We start from the raw sequence: 11,478 nt of genomic DNA on the forward strand, positions 1-11,478 counted from the left end.
CTTGTGTTTACAATTACCCACTCAGCTTTTCATATCCATTCACACACAACTATCCCAGGAGTTTCACAAGCATGGCTTTTTATGAGTTGAGTGAATCATTTGCATCAAATGATAAAGCCAGTGACCTATGCCTCTTTTCCTGTAAGCAATGTTATTCACCGAATTATTTCTGCAAAGCTGTAAGTCTACAGCTTACTCCTGTGATGATTATTACAAATATCCACGACTTGAAATTCAGGCTGTCTTAATTGGACTGTGTGGGTATGTCTAAACTACATGGCTCCGTCGACGGAGCCATGTAGATTTGTTGTTTTGGCAAAGGCAAATGAAGCCGCGATTTAAATGATCGCAGCTTCATTTAAATTTACATGGCTGTAAAGAAGAGCATGTGACCCACAGGCTGTGTCTAGACTACATGCCTCTGTCGTCAGAGGCATGTAGATTAGACACATAGGCAAAGGCAAATGAAGCCGCGATTGAAATGATCGCGGCTTCATTTAAATTTACATGGCTGCCGCGCTGAGCTGACAAACAGCTGATCAGCTGTTTGTCCGCTCAGCGCGCTAGTCTGGACGCTCCCCTGCCGACATCAAAGCCCTTTGTTGGCAGCCCCGGTAAACCTCATCCCACGAGGAATAACGGGGCTGCCGACAAAGGGCTTTGATGTCGGCAGGGGAGCGTCCAGACTAGCGCGCTGAGCGGACAAACAGCTGATCAGCTGTTTGTCGGCTCAGCGCGGCAGCCATGTAAATTTAAATGAAGCCGCGATCATTTAAATCGCGGCTTCATTTGCCTTTGCCTATGTGTCTAATCTACATGCCTCTGACAACAGAGGCATGTAGTCTAGACACAGCCTGTGGGTCACATGCTCTTCTTTCTTGTTTCTGATTGGCTAAGTGTACCGCTTAGAATTGAGTTTTCTGTGTGAACACTTGTGATTTATGAAAGAAAAATTAGTTTGCTGAAAACACTCCCCTTCCATAATTATTTTAAAATATGCGATTTCTATGAAGATTCGTTCCAGTGCACTTGTTTGCGGCACTATTCATAGGAATATATGTTTTAAAGTTGTTGTGCGGATACCATGAAGGAAGAGCTTAAGGAACCCTGGAGATTTGGAAAACAAGAAGGCTTCAGCTCAAATGCTCAGTGATGGAAAAAAAAAAAACCCAACCAAACCTAGAAAATGTAGGATGCATAAAGAACAGAATAAATAGAGCTAATGGGGAAAATTTTGCTTTTTTTTCAGACAAGTTTGAGTTTTTCCACTAAAATATTAGGTTATTCCACTAAAAATTGAAATTCAAAATGTTTCAGCTAAACCCTGAACTATTTTCATTCTGAAACGCAGCTATGGAGTCTTAGGGCTATTGTAGTTCACATGATGCATGCTCCTATTCTCTATTAGCCAACCTCACTGGCTGGTCTATATTTCCCACGATGCACCAAAGTCTGTCCCTTTGCAGGTGGGAGGTGATGCATTATGGCAGTTACATGAACACAGTGCACTCTGGGAGATGAAGTCTGGCTGAGGAGCCTGGCCCATAGAAGAAAAATGAGAGCATGAGGCATCCACACTACAACTCCCATGAGTGACTTCAGTGCCATTTCAGATTAGAAAAACTTCAGAGTTTGGCTGCTCAGCTGATGGATGAAAAATTGAAATTTTCTGTGGAAAGCAGCCATTTTGTGTGAACGGTGTAGTTTAGCCAGAAATACACTTTTCTATCAATAATTTTGAGAGAACTTTTGTCCAGACCTAACAGAGAATGATGCTGAAAATATTATTGCCAATATACAACTGATCCGAAGCACCCATGTAGAATACTGTTTTCAGGTCTCTCGCTCTAAAAGGATATAGCAGAAATAAGAGTGTCTTGAGACAGGTGATTAGAAAAATGGAAATACTTCCATGTGAAGACAGATTGAAAAGACTGGGGATTGTTTCTCCTTAGAAAGAAGAGAAATAAGAGCCAAATAGTCTGTTGATAATAGAACAGGCATTTCTATTCAGCCTGACTCTCAATATAGAAACAATGAATGCCAAAGGGAAAAGCACAGATTTAAAATTTTATGAGTATGTACATTTGTTTTTACTCAATACATGCTTGACCTGTGGAACTCAATGCTGCAAGATGTTGTTGAGACCAATGGCTGAGCAGATTCAAAACCCAAGTTCGAATCTGAATCATCTCTGTGTTTAAAGGGAGGACCATAGGGGGATGGCGTGACCTCCTGTACAGGCTGTGGGCCATTTGTGTCTGGGCCTTTAAGGCAGAAGTACACGCTTCACCCTGGCACCCTGTCTCTCTGCTGTCAATGAGACGTACTTGCAGTGGGCATGAGGGAGGGGCATTCATGAGCCTTGGAGATGTTGATGGAAGTGCCTGAGGATTTAGCTCATTAGGGGTTAATTTGACTATACATACCTCAGCCCAGATGGTTGTTATCCAGCATAGTCAGGTCTCCATTTTCATTGATTTGCCTGTAGCTAATGAGAGACCCTTGTTTCCCCCTCAGTTACACCTCCTCCTGCACCCATTGGTCAGGTGGGCATATTGTCCTGCCCAGGAGCCATGTGCCAAGCCACTAACTCCCCTTCTGAGATAGTTAAAGTAACCAATTTTCCTTCTGATCTTAGCCCAGCTCTCATTGCTGGGACACGCCCGTTCCTGGGGCATCCAAGGAATCTTTTAGCGCACTAGGTAGAACAGGAAGAGGCCCCATCTTTTTAATTGGCTGCAGGGCATGCGTGGCCGGTGATGCGCGCCCCGCAATGGAGCGTTGGTGTCTCGTACATGTAGGAAGCTGAGCATCATTCAGTCAGTGCTGTCCTGGGTTACTGTTTGTGCATTTTCAACGGGATCTGCCCCATTTCATACAGAGCAACTTGTCCCCACCCCATTGTCACATACCAATCCCAGACCAGACCTCGCCGTGACACTGGTCCAATATGACGCTCGCTGGTCCAACGTGCTGCTGGCAGTTGATCTTTCCCACTGTAGTCTAGCACTTTCTTTTCAGGTAAGGGTTGTGAGTCTGTTGCCATCGTCCCCTTCCTCTGCACTGCTTCCCTTCTGGGCAGGCATATGGCGGATGGGATGAGCTGTTGGTACTGACCCAAGTGCTGGCTGCATTTCAGCGATTCTCTCTCCGTCTCCTGGATCTACGTGTGCTCCTCACATCACCACGGGGACTTTGCTCAGCCTCCTGCTACATGCCCCAGAACAGTTCTGAGGATTGCCCCTGGGGGAGCCAGCGCTGGCTGGATGACAAATGCTTGGTTAGCTTTAGGCAACTCCTGCAGTCAGCAGAAGGAGCAAACTTTCAGAAATTCTCTACTGCCTCCCCACAGTTTTGACAATTCCCCTGATGTTGTTTAAGACTCTTCCCCCCCCCCCGCCTCTGAGCTAGCCAGTTTTCGGACACAGCTCGCTCTTTGCACACCAGCGCGCATTGTGTCTGAAGACAGATGCCCACAACACAGAGGGATCTGAAAACAGGGAATGCTGGGAGTGTGCTGGCATGGCCGTCCTTAGGCATGCACAGCATATGCGGCTGTGTGGGGCACCTGAAAATGTGGGGCACCAGATTTCGGGTGCCCCTATGTGGCCATGTGTGCTGGTGTGTCTATGGATGACCCTGGTCCTTCTGTGGTCCAGCCCCTCCTCCCGGCTGTTCTCTTGGCCACCAACGGCAGGGCTGTCTTCTCCCTGCCTCACAAGGGAAGCCCTGAGCCATGGCAGGAGTCGTGTGGGGGACAGGGCAGGTGTCATGGAAGCGCTGGGAAGCCCCAAGTCCTGGCAGAAACCAGATGGAGGGAAGGGGAGCCGGGCGGCCTCAGGTAACTTGTGTAGGGCCCCACAAATTGGCCCTGGTGGTGGGCACTTTTAGAACGTTGGTGGCAGGCCAGAAACCAGTGGGAGCAGCAGCAGCTTGTAGGTCCATTGGAGGCCCTGCACCTCGCAGTCATTGCTAAATGTATCCTCTCACCCCCAGCTCCTGCCGGGAAGAAGAGTAGTGCTATTACCCCCATTTCACAGAGGGGACCTGAGGCACAGAGAAGCTAAGTGGCTTATCCCAGGTCACGCAGGGACTGTGTGGCAGCACCAGCATTTGCACGCTGGTCTGCTGAGTCCTAGGACCGGGCTCTAACCACTAGCCCCTCCTTCATTTCACATGTAAAATGTCATTTCAGCATAGGAATGCCCCAAGGAATGGTCTTGCTGCACCTCCCTCAGCCCAGCCCCCAGCTGGGAGGGGGTGGCTCTGTGTGTGGAGATGGGCTTTCCAAAACTCTTTTGCTGACCTACCCCATGTTGCCCAGGCTAGCAATGGAAAGAAGAGCCATGCCACTCCAAAGGAAGATGGCAGTCCCCGTGACGGGGTGAGGCTGTTGCTGTTCATACAGCCACCCAGTCTGTCTTTTTGGTTCGGTGTATCTCCTTCCCAGGCTTGGCTTCTCTGCCCCTGTTACACAAGACTTCAATGGATCCGGAGCCCAGCAAATGCAAGCTATTTCCTCTGGCTGGGGTTGTTTCTATTAGCACTTGTAAGGTCAGGCTAATTGCTTTGCTGACTGGAGCAGTGCGTAAGCAACAGCCCTACGTGCCATAGCAAGATGGGTGTTTTCGTAGCTGCCGGCCCTTAACCTAACCCAGGCCTTTTGACGGACTAAGCGGGTTACAGTGGGATCTGCCCACCGGGCACCAGTTTGCCTGGAGATAGAGCCAGGTTCCTCACAGGAACAAAGGGTAGGTTACTTCTTACTTTAGCCCAGGTTCAGTAAGTAAACGGTAGTTTGAATGTGACCCTCTCCTTTCCCACTTTCATTAATAGTTTTTGTGGTGGCTGCCAAACGCTGGAAGAGATTCTTTGCCCATCCAAATTCTTACATGTGGCTAGAAAGAGGGCTCAGGAAATTCCCCCAACCCAAAAACAGAGCAGGGTTGGCACAATCAGCCCTGGACACCTCCTTTTGGAAGCTCTGGTGCACAGAGAATACCATTATGGCCTCTCTCTAATAGATGCCACAAGAGCAATTCTGCACCACGAATGACACAGAGTCCCTCTGTCTCTCAGGCAGTGATCGATGCAGCAGGGGTCGATTTGTCATGTCTGGCATAGACGTGATAAATCGACCACTGAGCGCTCTCCCGTCGACTCGGTACTCCACCAACACAAGAAGAGTGAGCTGAGTCAACAGGAGAGCATCAGTTGTCAGCTTGCCGCTGTAAAGATACCGTGGTAAGCAGCCCTAAGCACACTGACTTCTGCTACGTGAGTCACGTAACTTCAACTGACAGCCCGTGGTAGCACAGACAGACAAGGCCAAGTTATGTTGTTCTTCACTCCTCCCTCAGGAATGGCATTGCTGGCATAGAATGGCTGCCACGTTCCACCCCCCAGTGTGAGATGGGTGGGAGATCCCTGGGCGCTGAACATAGATTTCCCGCAACAAATGGTGCTATATCACTCAAAGGTGTGAGCAGTCCTATATAATTAGGGGGGCATTCAGCACTAACATAAGAACATAAGAACGGCCGTACTGGGTCAGACCAAAGGTCCATCTAGCCCAGTATCCTGTCTACCGACAGTGGCCAGCACCAGGTGCCCCAGAGAGGGTGGACCGAAGACAATGATCAAGCGATTTGTCTCCTGCCATCCCTCTCCAATCTCTGACAAACAGAGGCCAAGGACACCATTTTATCCCCTGGCTAATAGCCTTTTATGGACCTAACCTCCATGAAATTATCTAGCTTCTCTTTAAACTCTATTATAGTCCTAGACTTCACAGCCTCCTCTGGCAAGGAGTTCCACAGGTTGACAACACGCTGTGTGAAGAAGAACTTCCTTTTATTAGTTTTAAACCTGCTACCCATTAATTTCATTTGGTGTCCTCTAGTTCTTCTATTATGGAAACTAATAAATAACTTTTCTTTATCAGCCCTCTCCACACCACTCATGATTTTATAGACCTCTATCATATCCCCCCTCAGTCTCCTCTTTTCTAAACTGAAAAGTCCCAGTCGCTTTAACCTCTCCTCATATGGGACCCGTTCCAAACCCCTAATCATTTTAGTTGCCCTTTTCTGAACCCTTTCCAAGGCCAAAATATCTTTTTTGAGGTGAGGAGACCACATCTGTACACAGTATTCAAGATGTGGGCATATCATAGTTTTATACAGGGGCAGTAAGATATTCTGGGTCTTATTTTCTATCTCTTTCTTAATAATTCCTAGCATCCTATTTGCCTTTTTGACCGCCGCTGCACACTGCGTGGAAGTTTTCAGAGAACTGTCCACAATAACTCCAAGATCTCTTTCTTGATTTGTCGTAGCCAAATTAGCCCCCATCATACTGTACGTATAGTTGGGGTTATTTTTCCCGATGTGCATTACTTTACACTTATCCACATTAAATTTCATTTGCCATTTTGTTGCCCAATCACTCAGTTTGGTGAGATCTTCTTGGAGTCCCTCACAGTCTGCTTCTGTCTTGACTATCCTAAACAGTTTTGTATCATCTGCAAACTTTCCCACCTCACTGCTTACCCCTTTCTCCAGATCATTTATGAATAAGTTGAAAAGGACTGGTCCCAGGACTGACCCTTGGGGTACACCACTAGTTACCCCTCTCCACTCTGAAAATTTACCATTTATTCCTACCCTTTGTTTCCTGTCTTTTAACCAGTTCTCAATCCAAGAAAGGACCTTCCCTCTTATCCCATGGCCACTGAGTGAGGAACAAGACCTGCGTGGGCACAGTATTATCGAGAGAGGAAACATACTGGAGACAACGGGATAGACCTTCTGCTGGTGTAACTCCACTGACTTGATTGTTGTCCCTTTCCCCTAATTGTCCCTGACAATTAGCAGCAGCTTTGGCTCCGGTCCGGCCTTTCCATGCAAAACACTCATCCAGCTTGATTCTCTGTTGCTGAGCATTTGACATTCCCTTTGCACTGTTCTATATGGGCACCGTTCTTCACCCACCTCTGCCTTACATTCCCACAGGGGCAAAGCGGAACCCCAGGGGCAGGGCAGCAGAGAACCCAGCCCTGCTCTTTTACCTTTGTCTCCATGCAGCATGTCCTTGGCTTCTTATGTCAGAGGACAGGGTCTCCCTGCAGGTCAGTAGCATTGCCAGGAATCCTACACTATGCTCTTCCATCAGTTATGTTCTGCTGTGGTAACAGACAGCAGCCATACAAGTCTGACTCCTATTAACCTAACATGAAGGAAAATCTTTCCAATTAAAAAAAAAAAAATCTGGGGACCAAACATTTGCAGTTCTCTTGGGTGGCTGCTTAAAACCCGTTAGCTGCAAAATCACTGTCATTACTCACTCAGGGTATGTCTACACTACAGCGCTAATTCGAACTAACTTAGTTCGAATTAGTTAATTCGAACTAAGCTAATTCAAACTAACGCATCCAGACTAAAAAACTAGTTCGAATTAGCGTTTTGCTAATTCGAACTAGCATGTCCACATTAAGTGGACCCTGAACCGGGGTTAAGGCTGGCCGGAAGCAGTGCCGGCAGGGCATCAGATGAGGACTTAGAGCGTGGAGCTGCTGCCTCAGGCTAGCCAAGGGCTGTGCTTAAAGGGACCCGACCCCCACCCCGGACAGACAGTTCTCAGGGGTGCCCCACTTGCAAAGCAGTCCTGGCTTGGAGTGCCCTGAGTGCCCACACTGGGCACATCACAGCACTCGGCCATCAGCCCGGCTGCACTTGCCGCAGGCTGCCATCTGGGGAGAGGGGGCAATTGGGGGGCTGCAGGAGAGCTTCCACCCCCAGAAGCCCGCAGAGCCAGCCCAGTCCTCCCCATCAGGGGCTCGTACCCCATTCCTCCCTCACCTCCTTCCACTTAACCTTCCCTAGCCCCCCTTCCTGATGTATAAAATAAAGAAAACGTGTGGTCAAAAATAGAATCTCTCTTTATTGAACAAAACTCGGGGAGACTGGGAAAAGGAGGTGGGAGAGGGGAAGAGAGAGGCTGGGAGAGGGGAGGGCAACTACAATGATCAGAGGTTTGGAACAGGTCCCATATGAAGAGAGACTAAAGAGACTGGGACTTCTCAGCTTAGAAAAGAGGAGACTGAGGGGGGATATGATAGAGGTCTATAAAAGCATGAGTGGGGTGCAGAGGGTGCATAAAGAAAAGTTCTTCATTAGTTCCCATAATAGAAGGACTAGAGGACACCAAAGGAAAGGAATGGGTAGCAGGCTTCAAACTAGTAACAGAAAGTTGTTCTTTACAAAGCAAAGAGTCAACCTGTGGAACTCCTTGCTGCAGGAGGCTGTGAAGGCTAGAACTAGAACAGAGTTTAAAGAGAAGTGAGATAAAGTGATGGAGGTTGGGTCCATGGAGTGGTATTAGCCAGGGGGTAGGAGTGGTGTCCCTGCCCACAGTTTGTGGAAGGCTGGAGAGGGATGGCACGAGACAAATGGCTTGGTCACTGTCTTCGGTCCATCCCCTCCAGGGTCCCTAGGGTTGGCCGCTGTCGGCAGACAGGCTACTGGGCTAGATGGACCTTTGGTCTGACCCAGTACGGCCATTGTAAGCTCAGGGTTCAGGGTCGGGGGTCTCAGTGGACCACCTTGATTTTCATGCACACCTGCTCCTGGGTGGTCAGGCTGGCAGCTCTCCTGCCCTAGACGGCCACTTTCCTGTGCCTAGTGCGGAGGTCGTGGACGAGGTCCACGATGTCTGCACTAGACCAGGCGGGTGCCCGCCTCTTGCGGTCCCAGGCAAGCTCCCGGGAGCCGCCAGCCTGGTCCCAGGAAGAGGGGGAGGGCTGGGGGGCATCGGGTGGCTGGCTTGAGCCGTGCCAGGTGCAGGGTCTGCTAGCTGGGTGCTGGCAGGCTTGCACCTGGCACGGGCACCGTAGCCAGCCCGTGCCCCTTTAAGGGGTCCGGGGCCAGGAGGGGGGCAATAGAGTTTCCCTGGTGTTGGCCAGAGTTGCCACCAGGGAAAGCTGGGGAGGGCTAGCCTCCCACTAATTCGAATTAAGGGGCTACACACCCCTTAATTCGAACTAGTAAGTTCGAACTAGGCTTAGTCCTCGTAAAATGAGGTTTACCTAGTTCGAACTAAGCGCTCCGCTAGTTTGAATTAAGTTCGAACTAGCGGAGCACTAGTGTAGCGCCTATCAAAGTTAATTCGAACTAACGTCCATTAGTTCGAATTAACTTTGTAGTGTAGACATACCCTCAGTCTGGTCAAGGCAAGCATATGTTCTAGCTAGCGGCATAAAAGTGCGAGGCTTAAAACGTGAAGCTACCCAGGAACTAGCTGCTGCTTCTCTGTTGGGGCATGTTAGTGCTGATTTGTACAAACCATATGAAAATTGGTCAGAAGTAAGCCCCTACCTGGCCCGCATGTGCATAGCAGATGTCTTCTATTCGGGTGCCTGGCGCTATCTAGAAATGCTGTGCGCCACAAAGCTTTGCGAGAGGTTATTTTAATCTTGTAAACAGGAATCCTAAGATTCGCACGATTAATCGGCAGTGCCGATGAACAAGATAATTGATGCTTTCTGATTATTCAAGTGTTCTGGGCAATTTGTTCCGCCACACCTTTGCTATTACCAGCAGAGAGGAAACTATTATTCACCGTTGCTAGCTGGGGACTCCAGGCATTGCTTGCAGTAATTTGGGGAATCAATCTGTCTTCCTGCCTATGAATTCTGACTGGCGTTATGAACTCTGCCAGGATCTATTGCAAACTATCAGCTCCGTTTCTACTGCAGGGCTCATCTGTGCCCTTTGCTGTCTTTTTACCTGACAGGTAGTCTGAAATTCCAAGGGGTATCAATCAATGGTCCCTCTATTTTTTCCTCCTGATCTATGTGTGGAATAAATTTTGTTAGATGCACGGTGGCATCTGTGGATGTGCACCACCAATAGAAACACACGCCGCTGGCTCTGATTATCAGCTGGGTGGCACTTGAATCTCTCCCGGGTAGCTGCCCAAGCGCATAATTTACAGGGAATGCTGGTATTGACACAGGATTAACTGTGGTGGGCCATTACACTTTGATGGTCTTCTAAGCAAATGGAGGTACTCTATGGAGGTCAATAAACTGGCTATTAAGTTTCATGGCACATGCACAGAGAAGTTAGATATACACCGTAAAATGCTCTTGCTGGAGGGTTGCAATGTAGCATGACTCTGTTTCTTAGAATTCAGAATAAAACACAAGAATGGAAGAACTGAGACAAAATAGGCTGCACCCTTAAAAACACTAAGAGAGGCACAACTGACCCCATCTTACCGTAACTGTCCATCTACAAACTACTGCTCCGCTCAGATCACACAGTTCTCTAGCAAGTCCCCTAGTCTGCCAGTGTGAGTAGGAAACCCCCTGAAAATTTCAAAGAGGTCACAATTGTGACACGATTTTCACTACGTCACCATGGCTGCCACCCAGCAAAACAGACCGAGTTGGTAACTAGGCAACTGGTCACCTGATAGGGGGCTTGAGAGTGACCAGAAGGGTCACATGATAAACGGGACTGGAAGTCCATGAAAGGAGCAGAAAACTTACCTGAAAAGTACCATGGTCTTCCACCTTATCTCATCAATGAAGGAAGGGCAACTTGCCACAAATTTTTCATTTCTAATTCATGATCCTCATCCACCTACCAGAACAGGCTGGGTTGGGAGGGGAGGTTAGCACAGGCCCTGGGCAGCTGGGCCATTGGGTCCTCTTCCAGTTGGGTACTAGACAGAGATTATGTCCCCAGGAAATGTGCCAGAGAGGCCAAAGGAAGCCGGTGGCCTGCATAGCAAAAGGGATGTTTATGAAAACACATGGGTGAGCATGTCCAGCTGGGCTTAACCTATGCTGTACCATTGCTGCCAACAAGTGGAAACTACTTTACCTGTAGTCATGGCTAGCGCTAGACTTTCCTAAGGGAACATTACCCACAAATGCAACCAGATTTGTCCCCGAGGGGGAGCAGTGTTGGCTTGTGTCTATAAAAACAACAAAGCGTCCTCTGGCACCTTAAAGATTAACAGATTTATTTGGGCACCTGCTTTCATGGGTAAAAGCCACGTCCTCAGAGGTGTGGCCACAGGACTCCTCGCTGGCTTCCCAGAACAAGTAGCTAGGTTTTCATGGGTCCTAGCAGATGGGGTGCAGACTAGGCACTGAGTGCTTTTGAAAACCCAAATCTTATTTAGGTGTCAAAAGGGGAGCTAAGTTCTCAGGAAAATGGACCCTCTTCGGGTTGCTGAACTCTTGAAAATCTGGTCCTGAGTTCCTTTAAATCTGGCCTGTATTCTCCAGAGACGGTGAGGTGAACTCTGTGTGCGTGGGGGTGTGGTGAGGGTGGGGGAAGAAGAGTCAGTGGATGGAACAAAACAGCCACTTTTTATGCTCATAGTTCTTTTTTCTTCTGATGAATGCATTTGATTTTTGTCGTCCTGTCTCCTCTCTGGGTTCCTTCTGCCATGGCCAGTGGG

The 11,478-nt window shown here is 48.6% G+C and overlaps 1 long non-coding RNA gene across 2 annotated transcripts in view; it reads right to left on the reverse strand.

Moving 5' to 3' along the window:
- LOC142828088 (uncharacterized) overlaps positions 1-10,372 on the reverse strand; it is a 73,931-nt gene extending 63,559 nt beyond the window's left edge. For both annotated transcript variants that reach the window (XR_012903054.2, XR_012903053.2), the window contains exon 1: positions 10,283-10,372. This is a non-coding gene — a long non-coding RNA (uncharacterized LOC142828088). The remainder of the gene's footprint in view (positions 1-10,282) is intronic.
- Positions 10,373-11,478: the final 1,106 nt, after the last annotated feature.

The sequence above is a fragment of the Pelodiscus sinensis genome, chromosome 3 (genome assembly GCF_052426305.1).
Source record: "Pelodiscus sinensis isolate ZL-2025 chromosome 3, ASM5242630v1, whole genome shotgun sequence".
Classification (NCBI taxonomy): Eukaryota; Metazoa; Chordata; order Testudines; family Trionychidae; genus Pelodiscus; species Pelodiscus sinensis.